At 36.9% G+C, this 13618-nt stretch overlaps 2 protein-coding genes across 2 annotated transcripts in view; one reads left to right on the forward strand and one right to left on the reverse strand.

Annotated features, from left to right (window-relative positions):
- Nucleotides 1–13505, reverse strand: part of Trim13 (tripartite motif containing 13) — a 60509-nt gene extending 47004 nt beyond the window's left edge. Inside the window, exon 1 of the mRNA XM_033759973.1 lies at nt 13413–13505. The gene's annotated coding sequence lies outside the window, so the exon portion shown is untranslated. The remainder of the gene's footprint in view (nt 1–13412) is intronic.
- Nucleotides 1–13618, forward strand: part of Spryd7 (SPRY domain containing 7) — a gene marked incomplete at its 5' end in the record, with an annotated part of 92842 nt that overhangs the window by 57420 nt on the left and 21804 nt on the right. The gene's annotated exons all lie outside the window — the stretch shown is intronic.

Here is a 13618-nt window from a genome sequence, read left to right on the forward strand (position 1 = left end):
TTAGAGAGATTTTGATGATTTCCTCTTCAGGAGCTGTAATTTCTTGCTTTCTTCAGTGTCTGTTGGTAGTGCTGAAGGTTCTCTGGTATTGTAAGAAGTCACCGAACTCTTTTTATTTTCTGTAGCCCTCAGACATCCAAAGTAGACTGGTTCTATTAGTGCTTAGAGTAAGGTAAGACAAAAACCACTTCCTTGGGCAGCTTTCAAAAAGCTAGGGCATTGAGGCATTGTTTCATTCATTCTCTTTCATTGTTTCATTCTTCTCTTTCTCTCAAAAGGGAGAAGGCATGTGTTAGGAACTCTGTCCTGAACACACTGAGTTAGGCTGAGCTCTGTCTGTGTCACGACCATCTCTCTGGTGCTTCAACAAGCTGGTTCTTTCAGGCCCCCTACACCCAGAGTATGCTGATTCTCCATCAGCACTCTAAGTCAGGTGAGAAAAACCAGTTACTCAAGCAATAACTCCCCTCTCCCAAAAGCCAAAACATCAAACACATGTGGTATGATTCTTTTTTAAAAGTTCAAAGTTTAAAATGTTTAACATTTAAAATGTTTAAATTTTTAAAAATGTATTATAGTAAATGACACAATGTCATTAGCCCCCCTCAGAATATTTCCCATCACTCTAAATACACATCCCATTGTTCTTGCCACTTTCTGAAGCAATTCTGGAAATTCTTTCATCAGACTCTTTAGTTGTACTGAAAGTGGCTGTCCCTGTGTTCTGAATTGATTCAAAATGCCTACTTTCCATGGTCATTTATTTGACTTTGAGAAAGAAACAGAAGTTGCACAGTGCCAGATCTGGTGAACAAGGTGGATGAGGACTCACCCTAATATTTTTAAAGCCTGATTTTTCCATCTGATTGCTCCAGCAGCAGCATTCACTATATTTTTTATCATACCATATAAAGATATTCACAAAAGAGGACTACCATAACTGCTTCGGAAAGTAGTAAAAATGATGTATTCAAAGTCTATTCAAAGCAAGGGGAAGTATTTTGAGTGAGATTAATGGCAATGTGACTTCTGTTATAATAAATTTTTAAAAATTTAAATATCCACTGTATATTTTGATCATACCTTGATCTCATGGGGCCCATTAAATTTATAATGCATTCTTCTAATCAAATTGTTCTATACATAGGAGCCCTTGAAAAAATATTTATGCAGAATACCATACACCCCAGTGACAGCCCTGTCTGAAATATAATTTATATAGAAAGGCAGGGGAAATATCTTCTTTTACAGAGTTATGTATTCATGCCCTCACAACCTGCTTTGGTGACCAAAGAATTTCTTTTGTAGTTTCATTATGAGCAGTAATTGTAGGACTTTTAAAAATTTTAACTTTCCATCAATTGCTATCATTAGTCTTTTTGATATTTACCTTGTTCTCAAATTGTATGTGGGAACCTGGGTTCTTTTAAAGTGTCCCATTATTTGATAGTTTCCTTGCTTTTTTAGCACAAGACATTCCAGGTTCATCTCATGTAGTTCCTGTCCCATACCTAGAATCAGTTATTTCTCCAAGACACCTGTTTCCTTTTAGGAAGAAATTTTATTAGAGACCAAAGTCAGGGAGTTAGTGACACTCAATACGATTGAATTGTCATTCATTATAAGCCTTTTCAATGAAAGATCTATAATTTTTAAGAGTTAAAAAGAAAATATGTATGGCCGGGGATTTAGCTCAGTGGTTTTGCTGCCTGCCTTGCAAGTAAAGGGCCCAAGTTTGATTCCCTAGTACAAAAAAAAAAACAAAACAAAACATGTAAAGTCATGTCTTACTGTGAATAATGTAATCACTACTCTATATGCCCTCAAACATTGATAACACTGAAAAATTACCATATTTAGACTGATTTATTTTTATAGATAGCCTATATTTATTTTTATATTTGCAAGACTGGAGACTAAATCCAGCTGAGCTGCATCTCAGTCCTTTTTTATTTTGAGACAAAGTCAAGCTGAATTGCCAAGGCTGGGCTCAAAACTGCAATTCTCTTGCCTCAGCCATTCAGAGGGCTGAGATTACAAAGTGTGCACTACCATACCTGTCTTATTATTATTTGTATACATTTGGTTAACTTTCTTGATGTTATGGTTTATAATTAGATATCCCCCCCCCCGCAAAAGCCTCATGTGCTCATAGGCTTTTAAGAACATCACATGGGTGTGTGATACAGTGGACCCTTGACATATGAACTCAATTTGTTTGCAAGGGCTGGTTGTAACTCAAGTTGGTCAACTAAAGGCTCAGGCTCCTCTACACAGCCTTCAAAGTCTCTCTCCTATATACAGGCAGATCTTACAAGGGCTGGGTAACTCAAGTTGGTCAACTAAAGGCTCAGGCTCCTCTACACAGCCTTCAAAGTCTCTCTCCTATATACAGGCAGATCTTACTGTCCTTAGAGAGACATTGGCTCAGGATTCCTCAATTAATCCCATAAAGAAAAGAATGTTGTAACATTCCTTCCAGAACTTTTTATGGGTTAACTCTGTTTCTGAGACCATCTGGAAGCACAAGTGGCTATCATTTGGGTCGTAACTCAAGACTTTGTTCATAAGTAAAATTCCAGTCATAACCAAAGTTGTTCGTGTCAGGCTGGTCATAACTTGAGGGTCTACTGTATTGCATTAATCTGCTGCTTGGTTTAGCATAGTTCTGGGTGTGGGGGTGTATGTACTGTAGAAGGAAGACCCACCCTGGGTGTGTGTGGCACCAACCAATAGGCTTATAGCCTGGATGCAATAAAAAGGGAAAGAAGGAAGTTGTGCTGCTTCCTGACTGCCACAGCATGGACTGTTTCTCCTTTGCCATGCCTCACGGCCATGCCACCCTGCTTTGGAGCCAGATAATTATGGACTGAAATCTTTACAAACTATAAGCTAGCATAAACCTTTTCTCCTTTGACTTGTGAGTATTGGGTATTTTGTCTCAGCAACAAGAAAGTAACTAAGATACTTGACCTTCCTGAATCTTGCCATCTATATCTTTTAAATGATGATCATGATCTCTGTAGTGTTGTGAAGAACTAATAAGACAGCACATGGCAAATTCTGTCATAGGTTGATTGGCATTAACACTAATCCAATTACATTAGCCAGAATTTTAGACCTCATGTTTGATTCTTTCTTCCTCACCCCTCATTTTCAATCCATTACCTATTTCTATGGATTTTTACCTTCTTCACTTCCCTCTTATGAGGGTCCCTTAATAATCCAGTATACTTTATCTCAAGATCACTAACTAAATCAAAGTCAGTTTGCCATGTAAGGTAATATATTAATAGATTCTGGGTTTAAGACATGGAAATCTTTAGGGTCATTATTCCTCCTAACAGGTATTTTTTAACCTCAATTTTTAAATTAAAAAGTATATGAATAATAGGTGATTGTTTCACAAACTTCAATGATAATGAAAAAGACTTTCAAAATAATTTTCTTTGGCAACTTAGAAAGGGCATTCAAATATCAAAGACTTTGTTCACCATTTGATACTATTATAATTTTTTATTCAATAAAAATTAAACATTGAAATATTAAATTATTATATGTACATGTATATATTATTATATTAAATGATATAACATATCTCTTCAATATACTTGAAATTATGCTGGGCATGGTGGCACATGCCTATAATTCCAGTACTCTGGGAGGCAGAGGCAGGAGGATCACAAGTTCAAGAACATTCTGGTCAACTTAGCAAATTAGCAAGAATCTGTCTGAAAATAAAAAATAAAAAGGGGCTGATCCACTTCAGTGTAAAGGCTCTGGGTTCAATCCCCAGTAGTGCAAAACAAAATGAAACAAAACAAAATAAAAACACTAAAGTTAAATGACCTCTTTTTTAAGCTCCTGGAAAAATGGAAATAATCTCACTAAGTTAAAAAATTACAGAATTAAATAGAAAACTTACATTACATTAAGAAAGTATTTTTCTTCAAGATTTTTAAATTTTCATCCTTGTAATAAATAGATAAAAACACGGTTAATGATACTGATTAGAAAATCCATTATTCTTGTTTTAGATATTATTTTTAAAGGCCTGATAATTAAATTTAAGGTTGTTTTAGGAACTTTCAAAATATTAAACTGTATGATTTCTTTACTTGAAAGAAACATGGACCATGTCAGTCAACTTTGCAGTAATGCAGTTACTGAAAAATAACAAAACCAACTGAAACATACAATAAAGGAGATTGGTGTTTCATATTAATAGACTCAAAGCAAATATTATAAAATTAATTGAGATTAGTTAAGGCTTTTATTGCATTTAATTAGCAAGGTTATTTTTCAAATATTTCATATTACTGTCATGTTTATCATATATCTATATACACATATATTTAGTCATATATTATCAAAATTATTTGTTTATTTTTGTTTGTTTGTTCATATTTTGGTACCAGGGATCGAACTCAGGTCCTTGCACTTACAAGGTAGGTGGCAGAACTACTGAGCTAAATCCCTGGCCCTTATTTATTTATTTTAAAAAACTCTTTCAAAGTGTTTGTAAATAGGGAGGGGTGGAAGGGTTGAAGGGAGGGCAGGGGAATGGGGAAAAAACAAGAATCAAGATATGTCATGTAAAGGTGCAAATGCCCAATGATGAATGTCATCATATTGTACACCTAAAATGAACCAATAAACTTAATGGGGAAAAAAAGAATTAAAAAGCATCTATTTATACCTTTGCCTGCAAAGGTATAAAGCAAAATCATACCACAATTAAAATCGTTTCTTTAAAAAAAAAAACCTCTTTTTTTAAAAGTATAATATTGGGGATTGAACTCAGGGATCACTGAGCAACATTCTTACCCTATTTTATGTTTCTTTTTTTTTTTTAATTTCAAGGCAATGTTTCATGAAGTTGTCTACACTGGTCTCAAAACTGTGATCCTCCTATCTCAGATCCCAAATAGCTGGAATTACAGGTGTGTGCCACCATACCAAGAGACTGTTTTCACTACTACCTCATACTGTCCCAAAAAGCTTATCATATACCTTTCTTTAGCCTTTTGTACTAGTTTCTGTTCCCAACCCATACCCTATTCCTTATTCTCTGACAGTTATCAAAGGCTATAATTTCTAAGATATTGTTTGTTAAGCATTAAGATCTGATGCATTCTACCCCATTTTATAGTAAGAACACTCTATTGATTTCTTTGAAATTGTCTATGTAGATATATCATTGAATTGTATTTCAGGAGAGTAAGGGAAACATTGATTATTAGCTATGTCTAATGAGGATGAAAACCAGTGGGTTTAAAGATATATTCTTAATGAAGTAAAGACCAAAAATAGGAATGAAGAAACCAGGAAATTGATGAGCAGAGATAGTATAAGGAAGATAAAGACTGGCAAGTTGGAGATTCCCTTGAAGTTTTTGTGAGGAAATGTTGTGGTTTTGCTACTCATTTTTATAAGTCAATTTAAAAATTCACAGGAGACTTCACAACCATATATCATGCAGGTATTTTCAAAATGTTGGTATTTGATTTCCAAGTAACCCTAATCTTCCCATTGCTAGACATCCACAACTTAAAGGAAGAGATTTAATTTGGCTCAAGTCTTAAGAAGATTGAGTCCATAGTTAGCTGCTCCAAGGCAGAAACATCATGGCCCATAGTGCAGCAAAGCTACTTAGTTGATGCAGCAGCCAGGAGGCAGAGCCACAGAGGAAGAGGCGAAAGACCAGATGTAGTAGTACCCAATTCACATCTCTATGACCCACCTAGACAAATCCAGGAGTGTGCCACACCAGTCCTCTAAGCAAATCAAGTTAACACAGTCAAACTGAATCAACATAACCTATTTACAAGTATTAAACCAAGCATGATTAGTCTTTGCAGCAGATAAAACTATAACACCAAACTATAAACACCAAAAGCACAGGGAAAAGAATAATGTTCCATTATTAAAGTTAATTTTTGTGCTTCAAAGAGTATCATAAAGAAAATGAAAAGACAACCCACAGGTTGAGAGAAAAAATTTTGCAAATTACATATCTTATAAGGGACTCCTATTATAATATATCAAACACTGTAACTCCAGAACAAAAAGATAAGTAACCCAATTTAAAATGGCTAAAGGATATTAACAGATATGACTCTAAGACTATACAAATAGCCAATAACCACTGACAAGCTGCTTGGCATTAATCATCAATAACAAATGCAACTCAGAACAATAAGATACTACTTCATATCTACCAGGATGGCTAAAATTAAAAAGTCAGATGATGCCGGGCCTGGTGACACACACCTATAATCCCAGCAGTCTGGAGGCTGAGGCAGGAGGATCGCTGTGAGTTCCAGACCAGCCTGGGCTACATAGTGAATTGCAGGTCAGTCTCAACTACATAGTGAGACCCTGTCTCAAAAAAAAAAAAAAGTCAGATGATAACAAATATTGGCAAGGATATAGAGAAACTGGTATTCATACATTTCTGGTGGCATTGTAATATGGTACAACTATGTAGAAAAATAGTTTAGTAGTTATTCAAACATTTAAACAAAGTTGTCATGGTCCAGCAATTTCACTACTAGATACACAGCCAAGAGAATTTAAAACACATGCTGCTCAGAAACTTATACAATGAATGTTCATAGCAGCATTGTTCATAATTGCCAAAGAATACAAACAATTTAAATGTCCATCAACTAATACAAAGGTAAGCAAAATATGGTATTTCCATACACTGAAACATTATTTGACTATAAAAAGAAATAAAGTACTAGGCTGGGGAGTATACCTCAGGGGTAGAGAGGAAAAAAAAGGAAAATACTGCTACATGCTATAACAACACGGATGAATCCTAAAAGCATCATCACGCTAAGTGAAATAAGCCAGGTATTTATGTAGTTTTATTGTTTATGTATTTGTTGTTTTGGGTGCTAGGGCTCATTCCAGGGCTTCATATACACTAGAAAGCACTTTCCTACTGAGCTACAACCCTAGTCCACTAGATATTTTAGAAGACCACATATTGTATGAAATGTACAAAACAGGGAAACCCATCAGAAAGATTAGTAGTTGCCAGGGGCTGGGCTAGAGAGGAATAAGGAATAGCTGCTAATGAGCATAGTTTCTTTTGGAGGAGATAGCAATAGTTACCCAATGTTGTGACTATATTGAAAAATCACTGAATTGTACACATAAAAAGCTAAATTCTAGAGTGTGTGAATTACATATCAATAAGCTTTTACTTAAAAAAAAAAAACCCTATACCTCAGATTCCTTTACATAACAACCTGTCTTGGTGCATTATTTAATGTCCACATTAAATCTTTCTCTAAGAATTGTTTATATGTTACTTTTTAAGTTTTAGATGGAATAAGATGTGGTACTGTGGCTAGTATTTTGTCACAAATACCTAAGAAAAACACCCAAAGGATGAAAATTTTGTTTGGGGTCATGGTTTTGGTGGTTTCCTCTGAGGATCACTGGGCTCTACTGCTTCTAGCTGTGTGGGCTAGGCAGAAACATCAAGGTGTAGAGGCCTGGTGAAGTAAAGTGGCTTACCTCCTGGCAGCCAGGAAGGAGTACAGGAAGAGAGCCAGACAGAAAGGGGATGGGATAAGATAGACCCTTTGTTAAGATTAGATATAAAATGCTTCCCCAAAAAATCTGCGTTTGGATGGGGATGCTATATTCATCAGGGGATTTATCTATTCATGAGTTCAGTAGTTGAATGTGTTGTTAGGATTCCAGTTGGAAGTGGTTCACTGGGAGTGTGACCTGAAAACTTACGTTCTCTTTTCTCTCCGCTTCCTGGCTGTCAGGAGGTAAGTAGATTTCCTCTGCTATCCTCTTCTGCCATGCCATTTCTGCCTTGAAGTCAATTGACTATGGAATAAATCCTTTGAAAACCATGAGCCAAAATAAACTTCTCCCCATACTGCAGGTGTCAGGCATTTTATCCAAGTGACAGGAAAGTAATAATACACCCTTTAAAGGTATGCCTCCCATGACTTACTTCCCTGACTGGGCCCCACCTCCCATTCAGCTATGAATTTACTGTTGGATTAATCCATTGATGAGGTTAGTATTCTTACAATCCAATCATCTTTAGAGGCCTCGCCTCTGAATATTGCTGCATTGAAAATCAAGCCAGTACATGATACTTGAATCTTTTGAGGACACTTTATTTAAATCATGACATGAGGTATAATTAGAATATACTTACTTATTTTGGGGGCTTCAATCATTTGATGTTTTAATAAATATTTACTAAGTGTTCACTGTATAACAGTCACCAATGACTTCAAAACATATAAAATGGAATTTTCTAGAGGTTTTTTTTTTTAGTTTTCTTTTTTGCTAAAAAATAGGTAAATTCAAGTATCTTAACTTTTACCTTTCTTTTCAAGGCTTCACGTCTTTTTTTGCAGATTGTATTAAATGTGGTATGTAGACTGATACCTGTATTAGATATTAGATGTCATATATACAAATAGGAAGTTTTCCTTTTTAGAAAGAGATATAAAATATTCTTAAAGCATTTGGCTAAACACCTGGAATAGATAAAAATAAGAAAAAAGTTTAATCATGTTCAATTGTTTGTAGGTCCATCCTCCTACACTTCTCTTGGCCAGAACACATCCCTGGAGCAACTCATTGTTGTTATTTCATGGTGGATTTTTAAAAGTAGTTTTCAAATACTTTTGAGTTTTTGTTATTATTTTGTCTTGCTTTTGTAGCACAAGTGATCAAACAGTGCCTTGTCCATTCTAAATACATGCTCTAATACTGAGCTACACCCCCAGCCTCAGTTTACAATTTTATAAACTTTCATGAACAATTTTAGGTGGTCTCACTTTCGCTGTGATTCAGGTTACAAATCTGCAAATTATAGTGGCCCATTAGTTCCCCAGAACAGCACTAACCCTAACCAACATCACATCTGCAGACACAGATACATGTATCTTGGTAGAGTATGATAATTTGTTCTCAAGACAATGAAGTTTCTGATAATCCCTGAATTTGGGTTATTGATGATATGTAAAATCATTACTGAGAAAATAGGTTTGGAATAATTGTAACTGTTGATGAAATCTTTTGAAAAAACGATTATTTTTAGCCAGGCCTGGTGGCGCATGCCTTTAATCCCAGCACTCGGGAGGCTGAGGCAGAAGGATTGCTGTGAGTTCAAGACCAGCCTGGGCTACACAGTAAGTTCCAGGTCAGTCTCAACGACATAGTGAGACCCTGTTTAAAAAAAAAACAAAAAACAAAAAACAAAACAAAAAAAACTATTATTTTTACATTACCCAACATAACATGACATTAAATGACCTTGTACATATCTTAAATTAGTAATGTTGGATACATTTTAACTTATAATTCACATGCCCTTCCTTGTTACTAGAAACATTTTAAGATCTTTTTCACAACTTCAATGATATAAGTATAAATTTGTTCTCCTGCAAATATAATTTATATATATCAGAAAGTTTTTTTTCCTGACTGGTTTCTTTTACAAATGTCAAATTCTTTCGAATTTTATTATCTGGATATGGTAACTTCTCACTTCCTAGTACTACTGTCATCCAAAGATACAGAACCACTTGAATGTCTGAGATGCTTTGGCAAACTTACTTGATCTATTTGGTACAGCTAAGTGTTTTTCCAAACTTCCTCCCATAATACCAGGTTATACAATCTTATCTTTGGCCATAAAAACTTTGTACAAAACACTTCTCATCACCCTTTGTAGGTTTTGTGGTTTACATCTAGATGTCCCCTCTAAAGCCTCAGGTGCTCATAGGTGGGACTTTTAGGACATGCTTGGGTCATGGGAGTGTAGTCTGCTTCCCCTTTGATCACTCTGCTTCTTGCCCACCTTGCCATGAGCAATTTTCCTCTTTGTTTCTCCACGTCACTTTTTGTTTCTCTATGCCACACTGCTTTACAGGGACTGAAATCTCTAACTGCGAGCCAAATTAACCTTTCTTCCTTTAAGTTGTGGATGATGGGTATTGTGTCTCAGCAGTGAGAAAGTAACTAGGACAGCCGGCAAGCCACAGGTCTAAGTGCTCTACCTACTAACAGACAGATGGCTTAATTATCTTAAAGTACTAAATATTCCTTCCTTAAGTCTGAGAATCCCATAAAGGGCATTTCTGCAAAATGTTCAAAGATTCTGTTAACAGTGCAGAACTACAAGCCAACTAATAGCAATTTACTGTAGAACAAAGTTCTCATGTTATTTTTCTTGTTTATTTTTTTGTTGAGTATATCTACGTTGTATACTTTATAATTCAATATATTCAGATTAAATGATTACAATTAACCCTGGTAAATTTAAATGTCAACTTCTAAGGTAAGGGAATAGAAGGAAACAAAAATTAGGGCTGCACTCTTAAATGTAACACCTTTTAGGGGCTGGGGATATACTATAATGGTAGTGTACATGCCTAGCATGCCCAAGCCCTGGGTTCAATACTCAGTACTGCAAAAAATATATATATTAAATACTGCAAAAGATAAAATTTTTGCAAAAGATAAATATATTCAAAATACATATTTATAAAGTTTATATTTATATACATATATATATTTATAATTCATATTTAAGAACACAGACCAAAAGCAAGACTGCCTGAGTTTGAACTTGGCTACATCCCTCATTAAATGTGACTATGGGTACATGTTTTACCTTTTCTTCACCTCAGTTTCCTCATCTATAAAGTGAAGGATGGTTTTCCTTTTGCAGTGTTGTTACAAGGATGTTTCAAAAAGCACTTAAATCAGTGCCTAGCAAGAGTAACCACAACATAAATGTCAGTTACTATTACTTCAAATTCTAATAATGAATAGATCAAGGCCCCAAGGAAGATGCTAGTTTTCAGAAGTATGAGGTGTTTTTAATGTTTATGATTTTTCAAGAATCAAAAATGTGGTTTGGATTACTCCAAGAAAGTGATTGAGTTTTTCAGAAAGAAACCATTTTGTGTGATCAAGTAGAGTGTGAAATTTACTAATAGATGTCTGCCTGCCATAAAAAAAACTATTAAAGAAAATCCTGAGCATGATGTTCAACTCAGCTCTGAAACATGTGCTTTACATTATTGTCTTATCAGTTCTTCAGTTCCTGGCACATGTCACTGAAGCAGACAGACCTTTGTTATTGCTTTTGACTTAGATAAACAATCTTCTAACTATTGGAGAAACATTTTGTAGACTTTATTTGTGATTGTTATTTAAGCAATAGCTGCGAAGATTGTCAAGAATATATTTAACACAGTGCTTTTCAAAAAAGAAAGGATAACTCCTTTGAAAGCAGTAATGAAAATAATAGAATCCCACATACAAGAAGAGAAAGGTCTGTAAGCTCATGGACAGCATTCATTTTCCACGACAGAGAAGTCTGTTGTAGCAGCTAACCAGTTTTGTTTGCTTCATTCTGTTGAGTACACTTGAGTTTCCAAAAGTGGAGGCAAACTGCACCAGGAGTTGCCCCAGCAAATTACTTTACCGACCAGGAAAGAATATGGCACTTCTGTCTTTCTACATTAATAGCCAATTCAAAGCCATCTAATTGGCTTTTTTTTTCCTTTGGTTTTTTGAGACAAGGTCTCACTATGTAGTTGAGACTGACCTGGAACTCACTATATAGCCCAGGCTGGTCTCAACTCACAGCGATCCTCCTGCCTCAGCCTCCAAAGTGCCGGGATTACAGGTGTGCACCACCATGCCCGACTAATTGACTTTCATTTAAAATATGACTGACTTGAATGGTCTAAATGTCTATTACATACCTAATTCATGTACCACTTTAATATCTAGGAACAAAAAGTTTACCTTACAAGGATGACTTATGTTTTATTTTATTGTCTATACACAAGTTATGGTAGTTTTAGCCTATGTGGAGATTAATAAAACATACAAAAATAAAGTGCATATCTGCATTTTGAACTGAGAGAACGTTTCAGAGGATTACAGCATTAGTTACAAGTTAGAACTTCAGAATTTGAGAAGCAATACCATCTGGATGAGCAAATACAGGCTTAAGAGTCAGAATGATGAGTTTTGAGCCCTACCTTGTATATTTCCTTCTCATCTAAAATTACACAAATTATTTAATCCTTATAACATTTTCATCTATAAAATAGGAACAATATCAATTTGAAACCTTGCAAGAATTCATATACTATATGCAAGTTAGATGTATATGTAAAAAGAGTAGTAGGCAGTAGTAGGCAGGCAGAAAAAATTTTGTCTCTTCAAATTTTATGATGTATTCTCTTCCTTCTGGGAGGGTGAGGGATGGGTTGGGGACAACTCAAACACTAAATTTCCAGATAGGTCAAAATTTTCAGAAAAAAAAATTTTTCATGTGTAAAATGATCACCAAGAAACTACTTCAAGGCAGTGAAGGTGGGGGTAACCCTCAACCAGTGTAGTCATCTTGGTTATTCTATAGTAACTAAACCTCTACAAAATTTGGATTAACAAAAGTAATTGTAATGAAAACATCATTTGAAGAGACAGAAAAGAGATTCAAGGGCCTGAAAACTTTTCCCCATTCTATGGATAAAAATTCCTTCATAAAGCATATGTGTACTCAGGTGACTAAAAAGTCATGCATTCGAATCCATTACTTGCTTCCCCCAGGGAAGCCTTCACTATGATCTGGGAACAGAGGTTTGAGCCAGATTAATCCTAGACACCAAACTGTAAGGACGATCTAAGAAAAATCTGCCACCAAAGGATGATCTAAGAGGAGATGGGGAAGCAGGAACAGACTGTAGGAACCGAGGGCTTCCCTGGGGGGACTCTGCGGCAGCGCTCCCACAGCCACCCTCCGCCCTCTTGGGAGTCTTCATTGCACAGGAAAGAGCCGCCCTCCGGCTCTGCCCAGCGGTCTCCTTCCAGGACCGGCTCCCGCTGGCTCGGACAGCGCGTATCCGCGTGGAAAATGCTGCGAGGGCCTTCTAAGAGCCCGGGAGCAAGCCCACAGCGCAACCACCATCCCGCGCTCCTCGCGGCGCTAGCCGTGATCTACTCTGGCTCTGAGAAAACTCAGATCCAGCCACAAGGAGGGGAACGGAGGTCCAGGCTCAGCTCGCTCAGACCCGGGCCGGCTGAGGAAAACCTCAGGACGCTTTTTTGTCAGCTTCCTCTCCCCCAGACCGATTTGTTTCGGTCAGTCTACCCACAAAAAATAATGGCAGAGTCGAAAGCCAGTTTTTAAAACACAGCATTCAGCCAGTCGTGGTGACACGTGCCTTGTAGCACCAGCTACTCCCGAGGCTGAGGCGAGAAGATTGCTTGAGCCCAGGAGTTGGAGCCCGGTCTGGGCAATATAGCGATACACATCGCGTACCGGTGTCAAAACAAAACAGCACACCCACAGCACCTGAGAATTCCGGAGAGTTTAGTGCCGCAGACTCACTCACCTGTCAACATGGGGGGTGGGGGCGTAAAGCAGCCCGGGGTGGGGGGAATGACCCGATGCGCAGTCGCATGTTGTCTCACAAGTGCCCGTCCGCCACGCCCTTCAGTGTGACATCACTAGCCCCGCCCACCGTCCGGTCCTGCCCACCAACTCTCGCTTCTTCCGGCGCCACCACGCCTTAGCCTGCGCTGCGCCTCCCGGCCGGGG

This window comes from Fukomys damarensis, unplaced genomic scaffold (genome assembly GCF_012274545.1).
Source record: "Fukomys damarensis isolate Sample0158 unplaced genomic scaffold, DMR_v1.0_HiC HiC_scaffold_38, whole genome shotgun sequence".
In the NCBI taxonomy this organism is placed as follows: Eukaryota; Metazoa; Chordata; class Mammalia; order Rodentia; family Bathyergidae; genus Fukomys; species Fukomys damarensis.